At 41.4% G+C, this 12,232-nt stretch overlaps 1 protein-coding gene across 1 annotated transcript in view; it reads right to left on the bottom strand.

The window, feature by feature from the left end:
• The window catches only part of Cdkal1 (CDKAL1 threonylcarbamoyladenosine tRNA methylthiotransferase), a 561,841-nt gene that overhangs the window by 415,165 nt on the left and 134,444 nt on the right, over window positions 1–12,232 (bottom strand).

Genomic DNA, 12,232 nt, shown 5'->3' with positions numbered 1-12,232 from the left:
CATGAACCAGGGGTTTCTGGCAATGGGATAAAGAAAATATTCATCGTCAAACTTATGTACTGTATGCCTGTTTCTCATAACACTAATGCATGTGTCTGTTGGGGCCTCTCATTATCACCATATTGCCAAACAAAACAATCACACCAAGTTTCCAACACTGATATGAAACATTTGCAAAAATCTGTTTTCCAGAGGGCAGGCCAAACCTTCAAACAAGTCATATTAATAAGAATGCACATACAATATCATATATTCTTTCTTAAACTTTGAACAATATAAAATTAAACTATAATTCAAAACAATCCCACCAGGAGAGAATAGAAGGTAAAATATCTCATATCATTGACATTCTTGAACTCCTGACGACTTCGTCTCCCTAATCAACCTGTGGTTATTGGTTTCTTGTGTTGGCTGTCATTGTTCACACAGCAAGCATGACTAGATGATGTATGTATCCACACATATGAATATATGTACATATTTGTACATATGTTTATCTATGAGAAAGACTGGTTAATGAAGCCTGCTGTCATTGATGGGTTAATCCATCAGTGACATGAGCTACATGGAAGTGATGCAGGTCTAGGGAGCAGGAGCAAGTACACCCTTGAGAAGTAGACCTTATCCCGGGACCTTCCCCTCAGTGCTTTCAGTTTCTTCCTCTTCCTTTCTCCCTTTCTGGCTGCCCAGATCTGAGCACTTTTTTGTTTGTTTGGGGGGAGGGGGGTTGTTTTGTTGTTTGTTTTGGTTTTTTTGTTTGTTTTGGGGGCTCCACCATGATATTCTGCACTGCTGCCCATAGACCACTAACAGAATCATAAGTCAACATGTCAACATAACATTTTTCTTATAAATTAATTCTCTCTGATATTTTTCCACAGCAATAAAGGTGACGAACACGTAAGTTCTAAGTAGAAACACTGGTTCAAATGCGTATGTGGCATTTGGAGCACTACGAGGCATTTTGTTAATGGGCATGTCTGTGCTGAGCATCACTAAAGTCATTCACTACTTTCAGCAACACAGATTTAAAGCTAGTAACAGCAGGTGTGTGTGTGTGTGTGTGTGTGTGTGTGTGCGCGCGCGTGTGTATTTAAACCTCCAGGGTCAACTATATCCTCTGCTCATTTTGAAATTAAATGTGCATGCCTTCGACTCTTTTTCAAGAGCATCAATTTGAAAGTCCCTTACTGGTTTCCCTGCTGCACTCATGAGTACCATAATTCATGCACCAAGCTGGGACCCCTGGTACTCTAGCACCCTAGAAAGCTGAGGTGCTGCAGTCAAGACTCTAGACTTGTTTAGAATACATGCCAAGAAATGACTTGTCTCCATACCCAGCACACATGTGTTGTCATTTTTTGAGAACTTTTCCAGGGCACAGGTTAAGGATTAGAAGCCAACAGTAAGGAGAAGAAAACTCCTGAGGCCAGTAGAGCTAGCTCCTTGCAATTACAAATCACATCCAAACGTCGGGGAAGTGCAAGAGGGGTTGAATGAATAAATGAGTGCATATAAATTCACTAACTTTTATTTTTGAGATTTTAAATTATAACATTTCTTCTTTCTGTCTCCTCTGTCTAACCCCTCTCACATACCCAATTCCACTCTGCACCCTGATTGGTTGTGCTACTGATAAATTTACTACTTCAAGAGCCTTTATAAATGTTCTATTTCACTAAGAATCCTTTGATAAAATTTTACTTGAAGTCCTAAAAATACTTACTAAAATAATTCTGTTCAAACCCCAAGCTTGTACTTGGGTGACTCATAGTCTATCCAGGGACTCATCACCTATCTCTGCCATGTGATTACACTTTATTGATAAGCACACTTCAAACAAGTATGTTTTTATAGCAAATGCAAAACTCCTCATCAAATGAAAATATTTTTCCATTTTCATTATCAAACTCAAATAACAGTTAACATCTTGCTTTCTGTAAACCTTCACTATACCATGTAGAAGCACAGCCAAGTATCCAAAAGATCACCAATAACTATGCTCAGAGAAAATGTCTGGGGCCATAGAGATGGCTCAGCAGTTAGGAGCACACGACACTCTTGCTGAGGACCCTAGTTCAGTTTCCAGCACCCACATGAAAACTCAGAATTATCTTGTTCCAGGAGATCCAATGCCGCCTTCTGACAGCCCTGGGCACCAGGTATGCACACGGTACACATACATTCATAAAGGCAAAACACTCAGACAACTTAAAATAATAAAATAAATCTAAAAGAAGTTTTTCTTAAAGAAAATGCCTGTTTCCCATGAAATGAGATGATTTTAAGGGAACACAGAAATGGGGAAGGCTCGTGCCTGCAATTCAACAGACAAGTTAGTAAAAGATGGCATAACATGACTACACACAACTTGGCAGCAACCGTGCAACCTCGGTGGCACAGAAAAGAGCAGAAGGCTTGAAGAGAAGATCAGGGTGCAAGCAAGAACGGCTTCATGAGGAAATTTTTATCAGCATATGTAAGAAGAAAGGGGCAGAAAAAAGAGCCCAGAAAGCTGCAGGCAGTTGCTATAGCAGGAGCAAAGAGGAGAGCAGACCAGGAGGACAGTGAGAACTCCAGGGCGACAGGCAGAACAGGCTGTTTGTCAAGCACTAAGAACACCACAAGATTAGGAGCAAAGGTTCAGAAAGGGCCTGGCTTGGGAACTTACTGAGAACTATTCCCAGCTGAGCTGACTTTGGCTTCAAAATGGCAGAGCAGACGAGCAGCACGATCTACCAAACCTCAGCCCACCAGGGGAGACTGATGCCACACTTCACATGTGACCAGAACAACTCTCCAAAGCTTTAACACAGAGTCTGCCAATGGTCTTCTTCTAAGCATTCCTTCTTGACAGTCTGTTCTTTTTATATATTAAGCTTTGTTCATGTTAATGCACAGTGAAATTATTTTTCTTTTGATACATACCTAACACAGATATTTTTTTAAAACCTTTATCCTTCAAAATATGAATGCTGCTAGGAATAATAACTTGAGAAAAGTTTAAAATAGTATGAATTACCATGTCTTCCTTTCAGGTGGCACTGGCATGTTAATTAAAAATTTAATGAATATAAAGTTAATTTAATATTTTGGTTCATATATTCTTGAAACATATCTCCAAATGAGACTAGTGGCATGCACCTGCAGAGACCATTAACTTGAGTGACACAGAAAATAAAAATAAAGCGGCGACCTCCTCTTCTGAATACCAAACACAGGAAATAGTTTGGAGAGAAGCTTAAGAGTCACAGCAGCATGAGGCTACCTAATGATGACAAAGTATCAGTCTTTTATTGCGAAAATAAGAAAACTACACTTCAAAAAGATGCAGTGCGCTCAGCTGAGTGTGGCAGAGCTGGGGTGAGCCCACCATAGCCTGGAGCCTTGAGTGCCACCTTTCAGGAAACAATAGCAAACAATGAGGAAGCTCTCCTTCTCTAGAACCTGTGGGCATGCATGCAGCAAGATGGAAAGCCAAGCAAGTTCCAGGAAGAACCGCATCTCAGTATCTGTTCTCCTCACCAAAGTCCAGTGGGCAACAGAATGGTCTGACAGAAAACTAGCCCCACTGGTGGATGCAGAAAAACAGAGATCTTTTTCTACTAGTATCGGGTCGGGGGGTACTACGGATTCTCCATCTGTACTCTCATTCCTCATACATGCTCTGAAATTGACATTAATATTAAAATATTCATAGCAATGTGAACTTTGACCTAAAATTTCTTTCATTTAAAAAAAAAAAAAAAGCCTGGGGGCTGGAGAGATGGCTCAGTAGTTAAGAGCACTGACTGCCCTTCCAAAGGTTCTGAGTTCAATTCCTAGCAACCACATGGTGGCTCACAACCATTTGCAATGTGATCTGATGCCCTCTTCTCGTGCGTCTATAGTGTACTCATATACATAAAATAAACAAATAATTTTTTAAGAAAAAGATTAAAAAATAAATAAAAAATTTTAAAAGTCCTGTACTGTGTCATTGTCAGTCCATCAGTAGTCTGTCCCCGTGCCCCCAACCCCACCCCTTACCACCTCTTGTAGTTGGGAAATCTTACATCATCCTGAGAGAGGGGGAACTAGCCCAGCACCTCGCCTAGGCAGCACAGCTGAATGTGGGGGTAAGGGGGCTGCAGGTGACAGGGCACCCAGGGCAAGAGCTCCATGAGGTGCTCCCCACCCGCCTCATCTGGAGAACTGCCCCAAGGGCAAGACAATGAGAGACCAGACCTGCCCTCTCACTGGCTGTAGCATTCAGGCAAGCCAGCACCTAGCCTGGGCAACACAGTGGAGCTGGTCCTGATGGCTAAGGCAAGGCTTAGCCAGCCTTCAGGCTGTGAGAGTGGGAGAGCTGGAGCAGCCCCTTTGAGGCTGCAGCACTTGGGAGAGTGGGCCCCACACCTTGACTGTGTAGCACTGGAGGCATGGGTGCCAGTGAGCTAGCACTGAGGGCATGAGAGCAGGAGCCCTGAGGACAGGAGTGCAGGAGAGCTGACTCTGCCTCTTGCCAATGGTGGCACTGCATGGCCTTTTGGAGCAGGGTGGGAGAACTCACCCTGGTGGTACAGATTAGGGCTAGTCGGTGCACTTAGATCCAGGGCTCTGAATTGGCCCATCTCAAAATCTCTATCATCTGCAAACAGTGCAGATTTGTGAAAGGGCCAGTCCTGATGATCTAAAGCTGTAGGATCTCTTTGACACGTGGCAACAACAGGATAACTGGGAGGATTCTCCGATGGTGTCAGAGAAGCCAGAGATCTGGCACTAGACCAGTGACTCAAGCAATGGACATCTGCAATAGAATATGTGTGGACAGAGGTATATACTGTGGGACACACTGTGACATAGTACAACAGCTTCCACAATGAGATCTTTTCTATGCTTTGTTTTTTGTTGTTGCTTTGTGTATTGCTGGGGTTTTTGTTTTTGTTTTTGGGGTGTGTGTGTGTGTGTGTGTTTTGGGGAGGGGGTGTTGCAAGGGCAAGGGTAGAGATGAGTAAGACTGGGGTACATGATGTGAAACACACAAAGAATCAATAAAAAGTTTTTAAAAAGAAATAGCAATTAGAGAAATAGAGAATTTTGTGAAAACTTAGTTCCCTCAGTATATCTAGGTTTTACACATCTAAATGTAAATTTCTTCCCCATGACAGCAAAAGGAAGAGGGTCATGGCATTGTGTTTCTGTATTAAGCAAGCACACCTCTATACAGGAAAGACCTTGCAACCAGATGTTCTCATGAGGAGTCCCCTGTTTTATGAGTTGATATATAGACATACAGCCATATAAAATACAGAAACACACCTAAGCAAAAAAGAGAAATTCTGGTACAGTTCATTAGCCACAGTGCCTTCCCTATTCTAAAACCAGTCCAGAAGGAAGTACTTAGTTTAAATGCCAATGTGCACTTACAAGAGGCTGGTGTCCCAACATGGACAGTTGGGCCATGAGCTCCCAATAGCTTGAAGTAAAATTAAAGTCTACTCTAAGCTTTATAGACCCAAAATAATGATCCAAACAGATACATTCAGTATAGGGATACTCAACTTCCAAGTCACTGGAGCATGATCTCAGCATCTCAGTGTGGATGCCATTGTAACTGTGTAGTTTATGCTTTGTGAGAAAGAAAAAGCGTTACAGGATGGTGAGCAATGGACAGAAGCCCATGCCAATGACAGGAACAAGAGAAGGTACTCTGGGCAAATGATCAATATACACAAACCTGGTACATGCAAGCAGTGATTTCCCTGAAGTTAATCTGGATATGATAAATTCTGATTCTATGATGGTGTGGCCAAATCCCAGTATGAAAGTAACACACAGCTGGTGGCATAGCTCAGTCTAGTATGCACTTAGCATGTGCAATGCCTTCATCTGGATCTTCCACATTATAAAATAAAAAGACTTGATTCTATGTACCTTCATTGTTCTTACCGCAACTCTTAAAAGAGCGGCTGCACAAGGGCTGGGCATGTAAAAGCACTTGCCTCACAAGCCTGAAAACCTGGGTTCAGATCCCTGGAATCCATATGATAAACCTCATACAGTGATTTGCATATATGATTCTATTATTCCCATGGAAAGAGGAAAATCTGATACAAGTGAATTGACCAAAAAAGTTGAAAGCCAGTTAAGTAGGAACACGTAACACAGTGGTGCAAAACAAGAAAGATGCTGCTTCAAAATAAAGGGGGAAGACAGTGCTGACTCCCATGAATTGTCCTCTTATCTCCAAATGTGTATATGCATAAACACACAAGCATCCACATAAACATGCAATGCAAATACTTACAAATAATAAATAGATGCAAAAGGTAAAATACAATCCAATGAGAATGCATCTTACATTCAATTACACACGAATATAGTATCACTGACCTACATCTGAAGTTTATGATGAATCCTTAAATCAAACCAATAAAAATCGAATCCATAAGAGCTACTACAGTACTGTAGAGAATTTTCTTAGTATATAAGTCACCCCCAACTCTCTTTTTTGTTGCATTTCTCCTATAAAAGCAACAAAATTTACACTTAAGCGTAACGTCAGAAAAGTAGCACAGAAATTGGACAGAACTAAGTTGACCTTAGTGTAGGTGGCCTTCATCACAGAGCTATGTAATTAAGTACAACTTTTAGCTGGGGGAGGGGTCCTTTGAAAACAGCAGTGACCTAGATACATGGAGCAGACTAAACCTCAGAGCCACTACTCACTTCCAGACCCAGCAAGGACGGTGGTTTCCAAGACAGAACCACCACACACAGATCTGTGTAAAAAATGCCCTCTTGACAACATAAATGGGCAAAACAGCATCCACTTTGGGGGGTTAAATTGTAGAAAATATTTCAATGCTAGCTCATAGACAAACTCACACTAACATCAATTCAAATTATCAACTAAAACAACCATGTAAACAGCATTCGCCATTTACCAACAGGACTTAAGCAAACCAAATTATGCTGTACTGTATAACTGAAAGCAGGTTTCCTCATTATTACCACCGTCCATTCTGCAGCGGAAAGTGAAGCTCAGCAGAATCCTACAGAAAGGGAGCTGAGGCTGCGCCAATTAGCCTCGGAAAAGCCATACTCAGAACGTGCCTCCATTGGTTCACTGTTGTTATCTCCCTAGGGAAAGCTACATAAAATGTCTATATGTATCCATGAAAAAACGATATACAGCACTGTAGCAAGTGGAAAACCCTAAGCTAATCAACCAAGGCCTGCTGATTAAACACTAAGTGTGAGGCATGTGGGGTGGCCCACACCCACACATATATGGGCAGCACAAATGAGAGCCTATGTATTATAAATTTAAAACCATGACAAGTCTGATCCATAGATGTAAGTGAATCTGGAAGGAGTTGAAAGTGAATATGATCAAACTACAGTGTATAAAATTCTTTTTTTTTTTTTAAAGATTTATTTATTGATTATATGTAAGTACACTGTAGCTGTCTTCAGACATTCCAGAAGAGGGCACCAGATCTCGTTGCGGATGGTTGTGAGCCACCACGTGGTTGCTGGGATTTGAACTCTGGACCTTCGGAAGAGCAGTCGGGTGCTCTTACCCACTGAGCCATCTCACCAGCCCCTAAAATTCTTAAACAACTAATAAAAATAAATTTTAAAGGAATACACGCGCGCGCGCACACACACACACACACACAGGAGACATAGCTCAGTGGTAGAATGTCTGCCTACTATCCGTAAGACCCAGTACCATCCAGCACATACTATTGGATAGAACAAAACTGACCTGAGATAAGGTGGTACTGATGTCTCAGAGCTATGTATATATGTATATTTATAAGTATAAATATACACACACATATATGTTTCTAAACCTACATGCTAGCAATAAAAAGAATTTGCTTAACTATATAATCTTTTAATAATAACCCACTTGCCAGTATAAAATACTTTTTTATGTGTTTGTTTATTTGTTTGTTTGTTTTGTTTTCTGGCTGAGTAAGGATCTTACTAAAAGATGTTAACCAACATGGTGCTCACATAATCATAGTAAGGAACCCACCAAGTTTATCACTAACTCATTAAGCTGTGGTCAGTTAGAGATGGAGCATGCTGTGACTTCCACGGTGTGGCGATGTGAATGGGAATGGGTCCCAGGCCCGTATGTTTGAACTCTTGGTTCCCAGTGGGAGGAATGCCTTGGGAAGGATTAAGAGATGTGGCCTTCTGTGTTACAGAACCAAAGCTGCAAGATTTCCATGACATGGGGCAATAACAGGATATCTAAGAGACGGTGAGGATCCAGGGTTGATGGGTAGCAAAAGCCAGAGGCTTCTAGCCAGACCACAGTCTCACTGCAATGAACATCTCAGGTTTGGGCAACGGGGTGTACTGTGTGACACATCATATCTTCCATGGCAAGATGGTTTTTCTGTATATATATCTGATTTTGTTTTGTTTTTGCTTTTTGTTTGTTTTCTTTGGGGGTGGGGATACAAAGGTAGATTTGGACAGACTGGGGAAATGATGGAATTTCAGTGCATGATGTGAAATTTAAAAAGAATCAATAAAAAGATTTTCTAAAGTAATTTTAAAATTTTTTTTTTAATTTTCTAAAGTAATTTTTAAAATTCTAAAAAATTCTAAAGTAATTTTAAAAATTCAAAAAGAAAGAGAGAGAAAAGTGTGGCCTTGTTAGAGAAGATGTATCACTAGGGAAGAGCACTGACTGCTTGCTTCCTCCCTCCCTTCCTCCCTCCCTCTCTCCCTCCCTCCCTCCTCACCCCTCCCACTTGAGCACATAGATGTCAGCTTTCAGGTGTAGCTCCAGGACCATGTCTGTCTGCCTCCTGGCACACTCTCCACCATGATGGCCCCAGTAAGCTCTTCTTCTGTAAGCCGTGTGGCTGTGGCATCACAACACGGCGATAGAAAAGTAACTAGATGAAAAAGTAAAAGACGAGTGTATAAAGCACAAAAGCAGTTGCCAAGTGACTGGTGATATAGACATTTCCCTGTGACTTTAAAATATTGTATTTAACAACAGAGACATTAAAAATAAACCAATATTTTAATTAAAAATAAATAAGCAGAAATTTCCCAGCAAAAAGAGGAAGAGAAATAAAACTGTGGTTAGTGTCCCTACATCCTTTGAACCTTCCTATTTATCTCAGAACCCACATACAAGTGGTTTTTAACCCATGGCATATAAACAGGATGTCACAGTTAGCTGGAAGAACCCTGATGAATGCTTTAGGGGAGAAATATGGTATTTGGTCTTCTGATCATCTCAGAAAAATAAAGTGGTGTTTCAAACCAACTAATTAAGGATTTTGATTAAAGGGATTTTAGACATCATTAAATAATTGGGTGCCTTTCTACATTTTGGTGGCAGTAAATACTACTGAGAAGACAGTTAAAAGTAGGGAGGGTGCGTGCCTAGGATACACCTGGGCAGGGTCTCTCATGTAGTGCGTCTGGGCAACCTCATTACTTCCTTTCTGAAAACAAAACTTTAAGCTGTAAGGAGCAGGATGCACTATAGCATACACGCCAGCCTCCCCAGAGGCCTATGTATTCAAGGCCTGTTTCTCAGGGTGGTACTACGAGGACACGTTGTTAGCTTTGAGGGTAGAAGCAGGTTTTAATTCAGTGCTGACATGCCGTTGGGACCCTGAGCTCTCCTTTCCCTGATGTCACTGGTATTGTCCTGCCTAATAATCTTTCTATGACATCCTAAGGGCCAAACTATACCTTCCTTCTCTGTGCGTTATCTGTCCTCAGCCATTGCTAACTGATGCAACATGGTTCTGGAAGAAAGCTCTCGACCAACAGTCTCAAGAGTTCAGTTTAGATTCCGCCTCTGTGGCAAACTGAAAGAAAGGCAGATCTTGTCTCCATCCTAGTTTTCCCACTTGTTAAATGGAAACTGCTAAACCCTGTGGTTCATACTGGCAAGAAAACTCTACAACTGAAATAGGAAACAATAGCCTTAATAGGCAGTAATTACAACCAAAGCCTAGTAATATTAAGAAGAAATACTGTAGGAATGAGTGAAATCCTTAGATTTTCTTTTCTAAATGCTACGGAACTAAATTAGTTGCAAAAGTTCTTTGAAAGCATCCACAAAACACGGCAAATGGGAATTTGGAGGGAATCCATGGCAGACACTGAATGATGGGAAATCACTTAAATTCTAAACAAGAAAACCTAAACTCAAGGTACCCAAGTCATCCAAAGAGTGAAATCACTTGCTGCCTGGGACAATGGCAAACAAGCACTCAATCCCCAGAGGCTCCAGGTGTAGGAGACAGACAACTAAATGCAGGCCTCCACTCTATTCTTCCACAATACAGGCAAGAGACAGAAACAAGAGGCCACACAAATATACCAGATGCCAGATTTCAAATCCCCTCACTAAAAACAAAGCCTAGTGGGTCCCTAATGCCTGCTCTGTGAGGTTCAGTGAAACCCAAGTAAATCACCTTAAGCAACTATTGCTAGTTAAAACCCATTTCTGAGTCACTATCTCTAAAAAGTAAACATTTTATATCTAACACAGCCTCTCCTACATAGGGGTCTCAGCAAATGACTTTCCAGCTTATTTTACTGAAAAACAAACAAACTGCTGTTTCTACACCCAAGCATATCTAATAGACTGTTCTACATCAAAATGCTGGTTCGTCTATGACTTAGCACAGAGTGCTTACCTAGCAATTAGCACACATAGGCCATGTCATATGTGCCCCTCACAAATAGACCAACTGTCTTTGTTCCTCACCAACTAAGATGCTTCTTGTACACAGTACATTCCAATCCTTCTGGACATACTGTTGCTTAATTAACTGCTTTTCTTCTGGCAAGCATTTTTTTCCTCTATAACAGATCACACCCAAAAGTGTATAGATACACATCTTAAAAATATAACACAAAATCCCAGTACTAGAGAGACTGAGGCAGAAGATAATGAATTTGGCATTAGCAAGGGATACACACACAGAGACACAAGCATACAAACATACACACACACACACACACACACACACCCTCCTCCTCCTAGGTATGAAGTAAGGATCTCAAGTCAACATGCTCCAGACAGATCCTTATGTTTTGCTCACATATCCACACCACTTCACATGTAAACAAACAGAATAGCAACTTATTTCAGAAAAATGGTTCCAATGCACACCCAATACTCAACTCACCTGCCACACAAAGAGAAAAAGAAAAAGAAAAAGAAAAAGAAAAAGAAAAAGAAAAAGAAAAAGAAAAAGAAAAAGAAAAAGAAAAAGAAAAAAGGGAGGGAGGGAGATCAGCAGATCAGCAGACCAACAGACCAGGAACTGCTCTGGACTGCTCTCTCAGACTCTACATTCAATGTGCCCACAAAGGTCACTTGTCTCAAGCTTTAAAACAGAATTCAAACCCAAGCCCTTCTCACTGACAGTACTACTATAATACCTAAACTCAGAGGTGCTTCCTGGCCATGAGCATGCTAATCTCACAGCCTCACGCCTGGATTCTGGAGGTTGACCTGACCCTTCACCAGTCTCTGTTCAAGTCTCTCCTTTAGAAGCTGAGTTCCACTGCAGTGAAGGAAACATACCACCTTGTAGTTTTCACTAATGTGGCTGTTCAGTTAGTTGGTTGGTGCTGGTTTTCAAATTAATTCTCACTATGAAATTCTCACTACATTAGTGACTTTTCTCATTGTTGTGACCATGTTCATGACAACAGCAGCTTAAGGAAGGATGGGTTTGTTCTGACTCCCAATCTGAGGGGACAATCCAGTCCATCATGGTGAGAAAGGCATGACAGTAGCAGCACCAAGAGGACAGTCCTACTGCAGCCACAGTCAGGAAGCAGCAGCAGCAAACTATGATTTACTCCAGGCCATTGAGTCTTGCTGCCCACATTCAAAATGGTATTTCTCTCCTCAGTTCATCTATTTTTGAAACACTCAGATATAGAGCTGTACTGTATTTCAATGACGATTCTGAATCCAAAGAAACTAAATATGAACTTCAACACCTTGACTCTTTGATCTCTCTCATCTCATCTTGGCTTTTTGTGTTTTTGTTTTTGTTTTTTAATGCATGGGCTCATGTAATCCGGGCTGGACCTGACCTGTGCGCAAGCGAGACTCCGGATCCTCCTAAGCATGGGGATTGGAGGTCTGGACCACTGCGCCCAGACTGAGATGCTGCTAGACAATGAAAGCTTTATGTGCTAGACAAGCTCTCCACCACACCCTCAGCTTCAT

The sequence above is a fragment of the Mus caroli genome, unplaced genomic scaffold (genome assembly GCF_978045245.1).
Source record: "Mus caroli unplaced genomic scaffold, Mus_caroli_1 scaffold_15, whole genome shotgun sequence".
In the NCBI taxonomy this organism is placed as follows: domain Eukaryota; kingdom Metazoa; phylum Chordata; class Mammalia; order Rodentia; family Muridae; genus Mus; species Mus caroli.
This window is presented reverse-complemented; position numbering and strand designations above follow the sequence as displayed.